Source organism: Chelonia mydas, chromosome 11 (genome assembly GCF_015237465.2).
Source record: "Chelonia mydas isolate rCheMyd1 chromosome 11, rCheMyd1.pri.v2, whole genome shotgun sequence".
Classification (NCBI taxonomy): Eukaryota; Metazoa; Chordata; order Testudines; family Cheloniidae; genus Chelonia; species Chelonia mydas.
The window spans coordinates 25,344,125-25,359,714 of NC_051251.2; the positions used below are offsets into that span (position 1 = coordinate 25,344,125).

The 15,590-nt window shown below is 40.7% G+C and overlaps 1 long non-coding RNA gene across 1 annotated transcript; it reads right to left on the bottom strand.

Annotated features, from left to right (window-relative positions):
* Window positions 1-417: 417 nt before the first annotated feature.
* Window positions 418-11,939, bottom strand: LOC122462477. Its single transcript, XR_006285026.1, has 3 exons — window positions 11,784-11,939; window positions 904-974; window positions 418-553 (listed from the first exon to the last, which is right to left on the bottom strand). It is a non-coding gene; the product is annotated as an uncharacterized LOC122462477 (long non-coding RNA).
* Between the last annotated feature and the right edge of the window lie 3,651 nt (window positions 11,940-15,590).

Sequence of the window (15,590 nt, forward strand, 5' to 3'; positions counted from 1 at the left end):
AGGCCAGACTGCTCCCAGATCATGCCTCTGTGTGTGTGCGCATTCCGTCTCTCTCAGGAGGGAAAGACTAAGTCATACAAGTAAAGTAGTCAGGTAATAATCCATCACTCAGTGTCATGCCCCACCTTTCAGCAACCTTTCTGCACTCTGGTGAGCGCCACTCGCACTCCATATTTCAGCATGACAAAAGCAGCAAGGATATTAACTCAGCTGTTCTTGGCTCTGAAAAACCAGTAGGAGACAATAGCATCTATTCTATATGCTGTGCAAACACAAAGGCAAACACAAAACAAAAAGTCAGTTCATGCCTATTACGTTTGAATGTAAACCTTTCTGTTGTGAATATACGTGTTTTGTTAAACAGTATATGAACTATTTGAATCTCAAACTTACCATCCTGTACTCCACATGTTGACTCTTCATCTCTCTCTGCTTTGTCTTTCTGAGGAACAATACTGGCTTCACAGGTTGCAGATTTGACAGGAACGGGGACTGGAACTGGTGTGGTCAGAGACTCTCCTAGGCTTTGTCTTTACTGACCTAGGGTTTTTTACTGCAAGACAAGTAACATGCAATAGTTACATCACTGTAAAATGTTATGTGGAGATAAGGCACTTGTAGTGTTTACACTGAGGTAGGAAAATTCAGTCAGCATTATAGTCCTTGTTCATGATTGATCTCACCTAATTTACCCTACAGTAAACACTACAAGTGCCTCGTCTCCACTACATTTTTACAGGCTATCCAATGTGCATTAGTTATGCCGTGGTAAAAACACTTCTTTTTTTGTCAGTGAAGACAAAGCTCCAGAGGCACTGCTCCCTCCATACCCAGGCTTGGAAAACACCTATCAGATGGTCCTGGGGGAAGAACACAGGGGAGAGAAAAAAAACTACAACTTACCCTAAAAACAGGGCTGCAGTTCCATTTGCATCAATACTTGTTTGATCTGAGCAATCACTTCAGGATTGAACCTGCAACACATAATTAAAAAAATGAATAACATTTGTCAGTTACATAAAATAACAACAAAGAAGTAACTTACTACATCGAGCACTGCTACCCTGTAATGATGGTGCTCACCATAATAAATGCCAGGATTCTGAAACCAGAAACAGGCACAGAGGTACCCTATTGCTATAATCCGCTAGGGCATTTCCAGAAACATAAGGACACACGTATGAATTCTCTCTCAGAACAGACCCAATTATTAGAACAAATCATTGGAACTTCATATTGTAAATGAGATGTATCTAGATACATCAAATATCTTAAATAACATCACAAACAAACCTAACATTCCACTATGGAGACAAAGTAAATTTTTGTTGTTGTAATTTAATACAAAAATGCCATTTTATGTATTAAAGCACACCAAATTATGATTCAAGACCTACTGTGTTCTTCTGCCAATTTTCCAAGTACCTGCGCCTACTCTGTGACAGAAACTGTGCAATATGGTAGGTGCTTATGGAGTGCCCATGTTAGTCTAATACAGCAACGTGTGCAGGGACTGCTGTGTCCACAGCCATGACACAAATATTTCCCCCCAAATTGGTTTGCAATACACATGGAGAATTCGATCCACAGAATGTTTACTTTTTTTCAAAATCTGCTATAAATTTGGAAGGAAAATACATATCCCATAGTTGATAAAATATACTATGGAACAAAATAACAAATGGTCTCTTTAATTTGTTCTTTACTCTTTTAGATTTTATACTATTAGAGAGAGAGAAAACACTCTTCCTTAGTAATAAAGACCTCAGCACTACATCCTGCGGTGTGAGGTGTGAATCAAGCATGTAAACAATTATTTTTATTACTTGACTATTTAAACAGTGGAGCAGAAGTTAAAAATAATGAATTCATATGTGTAATATCACAGGTAACTATGATACTTGACAGATATTTCATAAAATATCACAAAGTCACATGTGAAGTACATGTATGCTAAGTTGCTGTAAACGTCAGTTGGCATGCCTGACATTTCTTGGTGGTCTGAATTCAGTTTTATATTTCAAAGGCTATGAATGGAGACAGCTTTACAGTTGCTCTTGTGTCTTCTTGCCTGAAAGAACTCTTTAACAATTCTGAAATGGGCAAACTTTCATGTTTTTTGCTGAACCGTCTCCCTCATCTGACAAGAGACTAATTACTTACATTTACAGCAATATTTCAAATGGGAATAATCCAACTTTTCCTAATGTGAACATATATATATTTCACAGTTCTCTGTATTAGGCCAGTCAATTTTTGTTCTCTGCTGGATTCAAACCTGTGTCTTTTTAATATTTCTAAATGGGATTTTTGTTCAATTAAAAGTATGCATGACATACTTACTAAATTATGCGTCAGTTTGCAGCAATTGTTGTTTCTAGCAATGTAATAGTCTGAACAGAAAAGCTTTGAAATAACTGTCCACTTCTCTTTAGCACAGACTAATTACCAGAATTCAGACTTATCTGACAACAGCTGGAGTGATAGATTCTAAAACAAAACAGTTTCAAAATGCTACGTTAGAAAACATATCTATCCTGGTTATAACTAGATGTTAGCATGTAATCATGGAAAATAACGTCAACTTCTGGTTTCAGCACAACAATCTTCTCCCCAAGACCTGCTCAAACTCTTCATCTGTCAGAGAGATGTTGAATTAACTTGAATAAACTGATTTGTATTTGGAAATTAAGTTACTGGTACCTGATTTTGGGGGTCCATTACTCATGCTTAACAACACTACTGTTTCCTAGGGGCCCAACACAGCAAAAGCAAAAACAAATCACCACACTGACTTTGCACAATGGAAGCAGAATTTTTCAAAGTTTTCCACTACAGAAGCCACATAACTTTTCTGAAATCAGCCCAACAGGATTTTGACTGATGGTGCCAAAACAGGCTCATATTCTTGTAAAGGTTGTGCAGTGTGTGTGTGTCTCTGTGCATAGGTGCTAGAACTAGGGGTGCTGCCGCACCCCCAGGCTTGAAGTAGTAATAACAACCCAAACGCATGGTTTCCGCCTTCAGCACTCCCACTATAAAAATTGTTCCAGCACCACTCTGTGTGTTTGTGTGTGTGTGTGTGTTATGCAGGTCATCTCAAATGAGCATCCATAAAAGCCTCTATACCACACTACAGTATCATGTGTGTCTGGTATGTGCTACACATCTCAGAGAATAACTTTTTTAGGAATGTTATAGAAAGTTTTAACAATTTTTATTGGGACTAGTTTTTTGTATTCCTCCACTGGTAGGGTGACATGCCTTGTATACTGATTTTTAGAAGTGCTGAGCAACCAGAATGCCAAGTGAAGTCAACAGCAGCTGTGGGGCATCAACTTCTCTAAAATAACAGGCCCCTAGGTAGCATGAGTCCAACCGTACGGAAATTAGGAGAGAGAAAAAATAACATTAATTCATTTAAAACATAAATGTGACCCAAAATAGCTTTCTGGATATAAAAATGTCATAGCTTTGAAGTCCAATATCTTGAGACATTCCAGACCTAGAAGCAAGTGCTATGTCTCCCATTTATAAGCTGTGAATTTCCACAATTCTAGTGGTACAAAGCTTCAGTATCTAATCCTGGAAAAAGGAAAACACACAGTCTGCGACTACTGGGGATAAGAACAGGTGAGCCAATCCTGAGCTCTGTAAGAGGCTTGTCCAGCCTCCACTGCTCCACCTTCTGCATCATTTGAGGAAGTAGAAGCGGACAATTGACTTAGTAAAGCATCTGCAGCCATGGACAGAGGGGGATGGGTAACAGAGCTAGGCATCTACTGCATGCTCAGAAGTCAGTAGCAAACAACAGCAGGCAACTCTGCCTGATAAGATATGGGGGAGGGCTTATTCAGAAACCAGAAAGAATCAGGAGGACCTGGAAAGAGTGGCAGTGGTAGGAAGAAGAGGCGAGAGATGGGATCCCTCAGCTTAGAGCCCTAAAAGGGCGAGTGCATGTGCCTTTATGGTCTGAGTGGTTAAGAAGGCTCACAGAGACTTGCTGTCTCGCCAGACAAGTACATTCCAGCTAACAGTATTGAAACAGAACCAACAAATATCACGTTGATAAAATGCACTATGCTAGGTTAAATGAGCAATTCTTGGGAGTGTATTCTATTAATGTTTTTACATTCCCTTCTTTCTCCTGTTCTCATTTTAACAAGCCTTGATATTGAGAAACTGTAGCACATGCATATGGCTGGTCATGATTAAAGTCTAGAAAAATGTATCTTGATCACGAAGCCCTGTGTCCTAATTAACTTGCCCATCTGAAAAGAAGAATAATGGTTCTGCTGATATGAGGACTAACTTGTTATAAACATAAAATGGCACCACTTACATTTCTGGTGGCCTGAGTTTACCATGTTTTATTTCAAAGAATATGAACGGAGACAGTTTTACAGTTGCTTTTGTGTCGTCTTACTTGAAAGAACTTTAATAGTTCTGAAAATGGTAGACTTTAATAGTAGAAACAATATTTCTATGACAAAGTGATCTGAACAGTTATTGGTACATAAATGCCATTACTAAAGTTGTTCAACAGCACCTTTTAAGTCATAAGCATAAATGTACTGTAGCACAATGCTTGGAATTCAGCTATTTAGAGATAATTGGTAGAAATAGAAACATCAGTCATCTAAATTCAAATAATATCATACTTGAAAGAAAAAGCAACAATGTTTACCCTGTTGCTTAGGCGTGGGTTTGTTTATTTGCAGTCAAATCATAATTTATACTGGCTTCTCACATACTGATATGTTGAGGAAATAAACAGCAAATATAATTTCTAATCCATCTGTTGGAAAGACAATAGTCAGAGGTTTTTCTGACAGGTTTAAAACCTTACATTTTGCAGAAGTGCATTTTCCTGTTCAAAGCTAACAAATGGAGCCCCAGAGTTTCTGTTATGTTCAGCTTTCTCTCAGCTCAGGGTGGGGAAGGGAATTACTTTGGTATGTCTCCCTCATTCTCTGCCACACCACTGGCTCTGGCAGAGGTTAGAGCAGCCTGGGGGTTGTTGTCATTTGTGCCCGCTGGGCCGGCTACTGTGTCTAAAGGACAGTCCACCATCTGAGCAGTCAGACCACCAGACACTCCGGCCACTCCTCCTACCTATCTCTGACACACATCCTGTATTGGGACTTTGGAGAGAGTGAAATAGGAGCCAGCTACACTGGCACTACGTTTCCTGGGGACGCCCACACGCTCCATCCCTAACAAGGAGCCTAGAGGCAGATTGTTCCCTTTCCACTACATAAGTATTCCAAAGAGAATATGGCCCATAAGGCCTATACGGTTATATTAATGCTAGAGTTGGCAACTTTCTACTTGCACAAATTCTACCCTTGCCCCTCCCACTGGCCTGCCTCTGAGGCCCCGCCCATTCTCCAAGGCCCTGTCCCCCACTCACTCCATCTCCCCTCCCTCTGTCGCTCACTCTCCCCACCCTCAATCACTCGCTCATTTTCACCGGGCTGGCTCAGGGGGTTGGGATGCAGGAGGGGGTGAGGGCTCCAGCTGGCGGTGCAGGCTCCAGGGATTGGGCCAGAAATGAGGAGTTCAGGGTGTGGGAGGGGGCTCCAGGCTGGGGCAGGGGGTTGGAATAGCGGGAAGAGGTGAGGGCTCCAGCTGGGGGTGCGGGCTCTGGGGTGGGGCTGGGGATGAGGGGTTTGGGGTGCAGGAGGTTGCTCTGGGCTGGGACCAAGGAGTTTGGAGAGTGGGAGGGGAATCAGAGCTGGGGCAGGAGGTTGGGGTGGGGAAGCGGTGAGGGGTGCAGGCTCCTAGTGGCGCTTACCTCAGGCAGCTCCCAGAAGCAGCAGCATGTCCCCTCTCCAGCTTCTAGGCAGAGGCTCGACCAGGTGGCTCTGCACATTGCCCCTTCCACACGCGCCGCCCCTGCAGCTCCCATTGGCCGCGCTTCCCAGCCAATGAGAGCTGTGGACTTGGCGCTTGGGGCAGGGGCAGCGTGCGGAGCCCCCTAGCTGCCCCTCAGCCTAGGGTCCACAGGGAAATTCCGCTGCTTCCAGGAGCCGTGCAGTGCCACGGCAGGCAGGGAGCCTGCCTTAGCCCCGCTGTGCTGCCGACCGGACTTTTCACGGCCTGGTCAGCAGAGCTGAACGGGGCCACCAGGGTCTCTTTTCGAAAGGGTGTTCCCGTCAAAAACTGGACACCTAGCAACCCTAATTAATGTCCTTTATTATTTGTATGGTCTAACAGTATGCAAGGTATTTTACAAATATACAGGGAAACAAAGGTTCTGCCCTAAAGATTTTATCTACCTAGACACAAAAGAACAATATTTATGTAAGTTTCATTTCTGAAAGTTGAATAAACAATAGCTGCTGGATGCTATCTAACACGTCTGCTACTGGGCTATAGTATTACCTTGACTTCACAAAACAACAAGCAATAATTTTTGCAAAAGGCAAGAGGCCTGATTGACTCCTGTGTTACTCCAATTTTACGCTAATGGTCTCTCCATATTTAAACCAGCATAAAAATGAAGTAACACAAGGTGAATCAGATTCACTGTGTCTAAACTAGTCACATTTGCCTGGCATTCAGTCATCTCCATATATTATTCATCTCACAGCAATAATGCTGTTGTTTGCTTTTTTTAAAAAAAGCAACTGACGTAAGTATAGATGGAAAAGAGCTTGTTCACCTTTAATTTCTTACCAGTAGATGTTATGTTCACATAACTACCCAGAATTTAATCAATTCTGTTAATGTCACAAACTGACATGTTAATCAAGCTTGAAGTTGAGGGAAGAATAGCCACGCTAAGGATAATGAAAGCTTGAAACTCTTACCTTAGTAAGGGCTTAGCTACTATGGCAGTGAGCCCTGTAGAAAACACAGAGATAGACAGACATAAAAACATAGGACAATAAGCCAAAGAAACATGTGGTGACTAAAGCTAAAACTCTATATTCTCACAGGTAATTGTTCTCCATTTGGATTTTACAAAATAAAGCTTTATTTTATATAACATCTTTCATGAAAACTCCAATTATATTATTTAACTTTGTAAAGCATTTTGGGAATACAGAGTCCAAGTGAATAAAAGAGACAGAAATTTAAAGGTGCAGTAACGGAGGAGAGAGATGTTTAGGTATAATTTGAACAGCCTGAGTCAATGAGGCAGAGAGATATAGAGAGGCTATTTCATATAGAAGGCACAGCAAAGGAGAAGGCTTTTGCACTGAGAGTGGAGAGACTGTGTGACGTGAAGGAAAGGAGTACATTTCTCCCGAATAAAGTTTTCCTTCCTCCTCTACGTCTGTCCCATTGGCCTTATTACAAAGTGTTACTCCACACTCCTACATATGATTTACCCTTTATGTGTCTGATCCAAAGCCCAACAAAGCCAAAGGGAGTCTTTCCATTGACTTCGATAGATTTTAGATCAGGCTCTCCAAGCAGAAAAGGAGACACATCGGGTTTTCTAAATTTCACATCGGCCTCAGAGAAAGAAAATAAGAAAAAAGCAAGAGTGAGCTCTCTTATCCCTCCCCTCTCTCTAAAATGAGTCAGGTCCTAAAAACTTCCTGAAAAATGCTAATGTATGGTAGCTTTGAGTAAAGAGTAAGTGTATAAAGTCACTGCAGATTTTTATTATTCTTTTTATCACGATACCTTTACTCCATTCAACTCAAACTCACATGGACCGTCATTACCATAACAATACTATATTGCATATATGTCAATTCAGCTTCCACACCGTCATCCTATCCAGCTTGCCCTTAACTGCTACAGCTGTATGAATAACAAATGTTTTCAGTTTGCTGACAATTAAAAAAAAAATCAGAAATAAAGTTTATTTGAGGTCAAATGAAATGTTTCATTTTGATTTTGAGCAATTTTTAAAGTTTTTAAAAAATAAAACCGAAGGAATTTCAAAGCAATAAGTCATTTCAAAATGAAAAAGCCAAATGTTTTGTTTCAAAAATAAAATGTTTTGATTTTTTTCAGAATTTTTTTTAGTGTTTTTGATTTTTCAACTGAAAGAATTCAGTTAATTTAACATAAATTCACACAATGTTTCTGTTGGCCCAAAACTGCATTTTTTCACCAGAAAAAAGTTTTGGTCAAAAAACTTCACACAGCTCTAACCTCCTCATTTTGAAGTTCAGCCCTGAATCAGTTCTCTCACTCAGTATGATGGCCATACATTTGGCCTTGTCTTCACTAAACACCACTCTCTCTATGGGTATGTCTACACTGCAATTAGACACCTGTGGGTTGGGCTTGTGGGGCTCGGGCAAGGGGCTGCATTATTGCAGGGTAGACATTCGGACCCTGAGCCTGAGCTGTGGGACCCTCCTACCTCACAGGGTCCTGCAGCCTGGGCTCCAGCCCGAGCCCAAAAGTTTACACTGCAATTAAACAGTCCCTTAGCCCAAGCCTCACGAACCAGAGTCAGCTGGCACGGGTTTTTAATTGCAGTTTAGACATAACCTATGTGACTACTGTTAAGAGCTGATGTAACAGCCACTACCTCACCTGCTTAAAGGCTTTGCTCACATACAACCCACCACCCAACCCTTCTATGGTCTCTACTCCATGAATGGCGTCAGCTTTTCTGCCATTGTTAGCCTCCCCACTGTCGTCTCCTCTATAGATTCAATTGAAAATTCATTCCATTCCACTCTCTCTGCCACCTTGGACTCCTATTTCCCTTGCTTCCCCCATAAAGTCTGTTCCAACAACCCTAAACTCTGCTAACCTCAGTATCTGCTTCTCGCACACCTGTTAGTGTGAGGCTGAACACCTTTGGAGACAACCTCCTAGACATATGGATTTTACTATAAATGTGTTCCCCTCCAGTTATATTATCTTTCTGATCAAGCATCTCTATTCTCATTGACACCCACACTCACAGCCATCTATTCTCCACCTTTGACTCTGTTCTAAAACCTACCCCCCTCCACACTTTTTCTTTCACAAGATTCCTTTACCTATTTCCTTCTTCTAATCCCTCCACTTTCTCCAGTGACTATATTCCCCCCACGACCTCTGGATATCACTTGTCCCCACTTTCATCCCTTACTTTTCCATAAATATTGTGGTGATTTCTTTTACATTCACCGTCCTGCATGGAATGCTCTCCCTGAAGTAATCCATAAAGCCACTACCCTCTCCTTCAAGTCCCTCTTCAAACTCCGCTTCTGCTGTGAACCCTACCAGAAGGCAGTCAACCAACAATGACTAGGTTGAGCAGCAGCTGGGCATAGCTGATATTTTGAATATAAAAAAAATCAAGTACCTTGAACCAGTGAAGATGTGCATAGTAAGGTATATAACTGTGTGATCTCTTTACTTTTTACCCTCATCCTAACATCACCTTCTTTTGGTTTGTCATTTTCACTTGTCTTTTGTCTCAAGATATACTGTGAGTTCTTTAGGCCAGGAACTATGAATTTCTGTGGGTTTATACAGTGCCTAGAACAATGAAAGGTTGGGGGAGAGAATACTCACTGGGGTCCCTTGGTGCTACCCAATATGAATAATAATGCAAATAACAATAAAAATATAATGGGGGCCTGGCTTATCAACATAAATCTACTCCAACACTGGAATATAGTCTCTCTGAGGTAGATAGAAATACACATTTTACCAGCAGCTCTATAAAATAATTTGGGAAAGAAAAGTAATTTATCCAGTTGAATCTATGAGAGAAATTTTAGGCGGGCATGACATAATTGCCTGTAGTAGAATTTGGACAGGAGGACACTGGGGCTAACACATTACAAAATTGCTTTGGAATCGTTAATAAATATAAGCAGTCAGAAGGACCTCAGATTTCCATCCCATCTTAAAGGTGGATCACCAGTACTGGAAATTCAGCTGTTGCAGAATTGAAACCATCTGAATTGCACAGAGTTGTTGACTTGCTGAAGGCAATAAAAAAAACATTATATGGGTCATTTTTCACTTCCCTTTCTGTCAATATCAAATACCAGCATTGTTAAAATTCAGAAACATACCACTTTTTACCACTCTACCAAAAAAAGTGTTGACCTAACCAGCAAGATCAGTAATTGAAACAGTTGTCAAAAGCAGGAAGACTCCCAGATTCAGGCTCTAAGCAATGGCATAGTAAATTTCACCCAGATTTCTGATGCCTTAAAATGTCTGAACTAGCCCTCGTCTTTTATGGGGCGAGAGATAAAGAACATTTCTTGACTGCTGAAGAGAACTTTCCTACCGTGCTGACTAAATTGAATCTTTTCAATACCTTTTTAAAACTTTTTTTAAAATGTCTTGTAATCCTAAACTAACTACCACAAAGTTCCCTTGTTTCCTTTCTCAGAGTCTCTTGGACAGTTACTGATTTTTTGAAGAATTTACTATATATGCCTTTGGTTATTTTTGTTCAATTTCTTCTCAAATAATGAATTAAAGTACATAAACAGGCTACAGCTGTTTAGGTTTCTAAATTCTGATACCTCCCCCATATGGGGCCACAACCTCCTTTGTCTTTGACTTTTCTGTAGACTGAAATCCAATACTTTTGTCTGCATCTGCTGCTAAAAGCCTTTTTTCTCCAGCCATGCCACAGCTCCCTTGTGGCTCATTAAGCACATTTACATTTGGCTCTTAAAATCCTAAACAGCCCATTTCACGCCGAGCAATAGTGTACTGATGAAAGAAGCACTCTACTTATGGCTTGTGTGATGATGGCAAGAACTTCTTTGATTCTTAGCCCTGGTCTACACTACAGATTTAGGACGACATAAGACAGCTTACGTTGACCTAACTCTGTAAGCGTCTACGCTACAATGTTGCTCCAGCCGATGTAAGTCATCCACTACACTGACTTAATAACTCCACCTCCACGAGAGGTGTAGCGGGTAACTTGATATAGTTGATGCTGTGTCCGCATAACCACTGTGTTGCTTATATTGCCTGTTGCCTCCTGGACCGCCAGGCTAATATCCGGAGCCCCGCTGCCCAGACTGGCAGATGGAGCCCTGCCGGGCTGACAGTTGTGCCCTGGCAGGCTGACAGCTGGAGCCCTTCCACACGGGACTGACAGTTGGACCCCCACTACCCAGGGCTAACAGCTGGACTCCTGCCGCCAAGGCTGACAGCTGGACTCCTGCCGACAGGGCTTACATCAACTGTTGCTGCCTTTCAGAAGCTGTCCCACAATGCCCCGCTCTGATAATTAAATTGGTGCAAGGGCTCCTGGTGAGGATGTGTATCACTGGCAGGAGGAGCGTAGTGCGGACATGCAAAAGCAGTTCAATTACTGCAGTGGCTGTATGTCAATGTAATTTAAATCAACTTAATTTTGTATTGTAGACTTGCTCTTAGACATCCCCACAAAGACCTTTTTCATATTTTTTGGATATAAACAAAATCATATAAGCAATATTTTTGGCAAAAGGCAAGTTGCTGCAAAAGTACTGAAGTTCTGAAAATGGTCAGTGCTTATTCTGTAGTAGAGATCATTTGACATAGCAGAATTAAGGATACCATGAAATTCAACTGAAAGTTATTAAAAAGAAAAAGGTAAAAATCTGAATTTGGGATCTGTCCTAATCCTGAAGCCCTTCTGCTGGTAAAACTCGCATTGAAGTCCACGCAAACTACTCCTACATCACGTTTGTAGGACTGGACCCTTATACACTGTATTCTTGTGTTAGTAGCTTCGACGCCCAAGTGTAGATGGGTCACCTGCTATCATCAACATTCTTAATATTGTATCGATTATGCCTAAATTAGCAGGGTTACTTACACCACATAAATCTAATATAATACCATTAACTTACCCTGATCCTATCTCCTTCCCAAATTCCCATTAAAAAGGAGCCTTGCCAAGTGTCTGGAAAGTTAACAGGTCCAGGTTCTGGCAGACAAGAGCAGTGAGCACATTCCAGAGGAGAGGAGCTCCCACAGATAAAGATGGTAGCTCCCTTGCTTCTATATTCCACTCTGTTTGCACTTCTGTTGACTGAAACTGTGGTAGCATGGAATAAAGAGAGGCAATCACTTAGGTAACCCAGATCCAAACCATTAGTGCTTTAAAGGTAAAAGATACCATCTTGAGTTGCACCCACCACCCTACAGGTTGTTAGTGCAGCTTGTGGAGCACAGGTGTAATAAGTTAACCAAAACTTATCCTTAATAAGCAAGCTCTGAATCCTGAACCAACTTTATATTCCAAATGGTCCCTACATGCAGCTCCAAACAGTGTATCACATTAGTCCAATCTAGAGGTAATAAGGGCATGGACAAGTACAATAAGATCTGCCTTGCAAAAAAACAGTTGTTTTTGCCTTTATAGGAGCAGCCAGAAAAGTGTTCTCTTCACTGCAACTGCCATAGATCCCTAAGCTGCAAACATGACTTCCAAATAACAGACATCTATCATCAGTGCCATGACTGGTTTCTTCCCAAAACTTACTAACAATCTCAGTCTTAGCTGGATTGAGCCTCAGCCAGGTGACTTTGCTCTCTCACAAACACAGCTGTCAGCTCCACGTATCAACGGGATCAGTCATAATGGAGATATACCATAAGGTACCAGCCACATATTGCCAGTGCTGTATCCCATATATCAGGTAGAACCCTGCAGTACACTACATAAGAATGCCTAGAGGTGCATGAATACTTGTCTAAAAAACCACTCTTTGAGTCCTCTTGTACCAGAAGGAGAAAAGCCACTTCAAAACAATTCCATTCATTGCTAAAAGGGACTGCAGATATGTCAGTAATGCCTCGTGGTCAATTTCATCAAAGGCAGAGGGCGAATTTAACAATATCAGAATGGACATATTGTCTTTATCCATAGCCTGGAGAATATTACTGATTAACGGTATAATGGCAGTTTCACTCCCATAGCCAGATCAAAACACAGAGGAACTAAGAGCAAGGAAATGTAAAGACAGCAAACATTACCAAAGCTGTTTGACCAAAACCTTCTGAATGATTTTCCCAGATTATGAGATATGATACTATATATTTTTGATCATCAACAGACAGGGATATTTCTTGAGGAGATACCTTGCAACACCTCTTTGAGAAAACCTGGCATCCTACCCTCAGATAAAGAAGCACCAATTATCTCTACTAACAATGGGCCCATTGTCCCAACGCTAGCCAAGAACGATGTTCGTCCAGTGTACAGGTGGTGGCCTGAAGCCACCATCTCCATTCAGAGTCACCAACTAAAATTCAAGCAAAGATGGAGCTGTGTGCAGAGTCTGTGAGCTGTGCCTAACTGAAGTGAATAATATTCTCTGATGTGAATTTTCTGTCCTTTTTCTCTTTGCAGATGGCTTTACTTCTGAATTGCCAAATTGAAAGAAACAAAAAAAATCCTCTTAAGATGTCACAACAAATATATAGACCTTCAGGACTCAATCTACACCTCCTTCAAATCCCTCCGCAAGACCCACTACTGATGTGATGCCCACAAGAAATCAGCCAATGACTGACAGTTAGGTCAGAGGCAAAAGCAGCGACAGCCCTTTAAACTATTTAGAGCCATCAGGTTGTGCATGTTACCTAGCCTACATAACTGCAATCAGATTAGCATTGCCTTCATCCTCTACTTTACTTCCCTCTTATGGTTTCTTATACTCACTCACTGCAACTCGTTTTAGATTGGAGTGTAATCTCTTAGGAGCAAGGGTTGTGTCTTCCTGTGTTTGTCCATTACCTAGCACAATCCCTGATACTGATTGGCATATTTGGGCACTAGTGAAATGCAAATAAAAAATAAACCACTGGTGCTTGGAAACAGACTCATGGAACACAGTCTTGCTTTGTGATACACCCAACCTGGACACCACTGTGAAATAGCACAAGAGAGATTTAAATATAGGTAGACTATACATCACCACACCTTTTGTAAGGTCAGTGTCTTCAAAAGCAGAGCCAAGGCTACAGTATCATAGTTAGTGGATTTGGGATGACACAATGACCCCATCCAACTCTACCACCTTTTCCAGAAACAAATTAGCCTGGCAATACTTCCTGCAAAATCACAGTGACACACTTTCAACAGTAGTGACTGGTTTCCATTTTCAACGCTATCTTTTCAAGGAAAGGGCTAGAATCTTACTATTTAACTATTAGATAAAATTGTCTTTTACATTTATAGATTTCCCCCCAAATAAGTAGTTATTTAAGCATGGACTTCACAGGCGCTGTATACTTGAGGACTGAAAAAAATTCTAGAGGCACTATGCAGTGCTTTATCAGTGCAAATGCCCATGTATTTGGAAATTACTCAAGCAAAATTCCCATTGAAATAAAAACTAAGAAAGGGCGGCAGGATTTGGCCCAGTATTTTATTTCCGTCTTATTAAAATGAGCTGCCTTTCAGAAATATAGTACCTTCAGAGAGTCAAGAGAAAAAGACTTTTTATACTTTTAACTAAATGCCTATGGTAAGATTAAACACTGTAATCACTTTTCATGCATTTTTAAAATGTTAATTTTTGTTTGAAATATTTAAATGATTTTCTTATATCTATTAATAAATAATCTCATACCTGTGCATATACTGTTGGCATGCACAGCAAAAATGATTGCTATGAATTTTAATTCTTTGCTATGCCATGTAGGAGGTCACAGCTATCCATTAGGTGGAAGATTAAGGGTAGAGATGGAATGGACCTCATTTCTAAGAGACTAAACTGTTTCTGAAACAGGATCCCATCTAGATGACGGATGGTTGATGCCATCACATGGTGTTTTATAGGCTGCTGTTAAGTGAAATTTTTTTTCTCAAGGGGGTTCTGGTTTAGGCTTGTAAGAATGTTACTGTCAGTTTTCACTTCTGAGATATTTGGAATGACTATAAAAAGCTTTTTAGAGCAGAGCAGTCAGTGTGAACCACAGTAAAGTAATATTTTGGGCATAGAAAGATAGGAAGTATATGACCATGTTGCTCCATGAACAAGCCCTATGTATATTAATTCTGTTCACTAAAGATTAGGGGTCTTGCAATTTCATTGAACTTACTCTAGAAGGCTGCTGAAACTCTCTTTGTAGAGCAGATTTAATTTTATTTGAACTGTTTTAGAGGACATCTGGTGTTAGAGATAACAATAGCCTCAATATGTGAGATGTTTTACTGTGATTTTCCTGCCAGGATTATAAAATCCATTGTTAAGTGAAGTCTTAATGGAAAATGTTACATTGAGATGATAGCACATGTGTGTAATTTTTTTAATTAAAGAGAAAACAACAAGTGGCCCTGTAGCCTGTGGTGCATGTGCATGTTAGATAAACTTAAACACATTGTCTGAAAGACAGAGAAATTTCAGAAACAGACCGTTGTATTCACTACTTCTTTAGATGCCGGCAAGCCATCCCTTTGCTGACACTTACTGAAATATTATTTCAGCTGGGAAAGCAACTACATGACTTACAGTGACTCTGAGTCTGATCCAAATCACACTGAAATCAATGGGGATCTTTCTATGTAGTTCAATGGGAGTTGGATCAAGCCCTTTGAGAGCTGGAAATAAACATAAATCATTATACTTTTTTAGCAGAAGTTCATGATTTTACACTGAGGTCCATAATCTCATTTCACATGGCTTTAAACTTGTAATGGTATAATC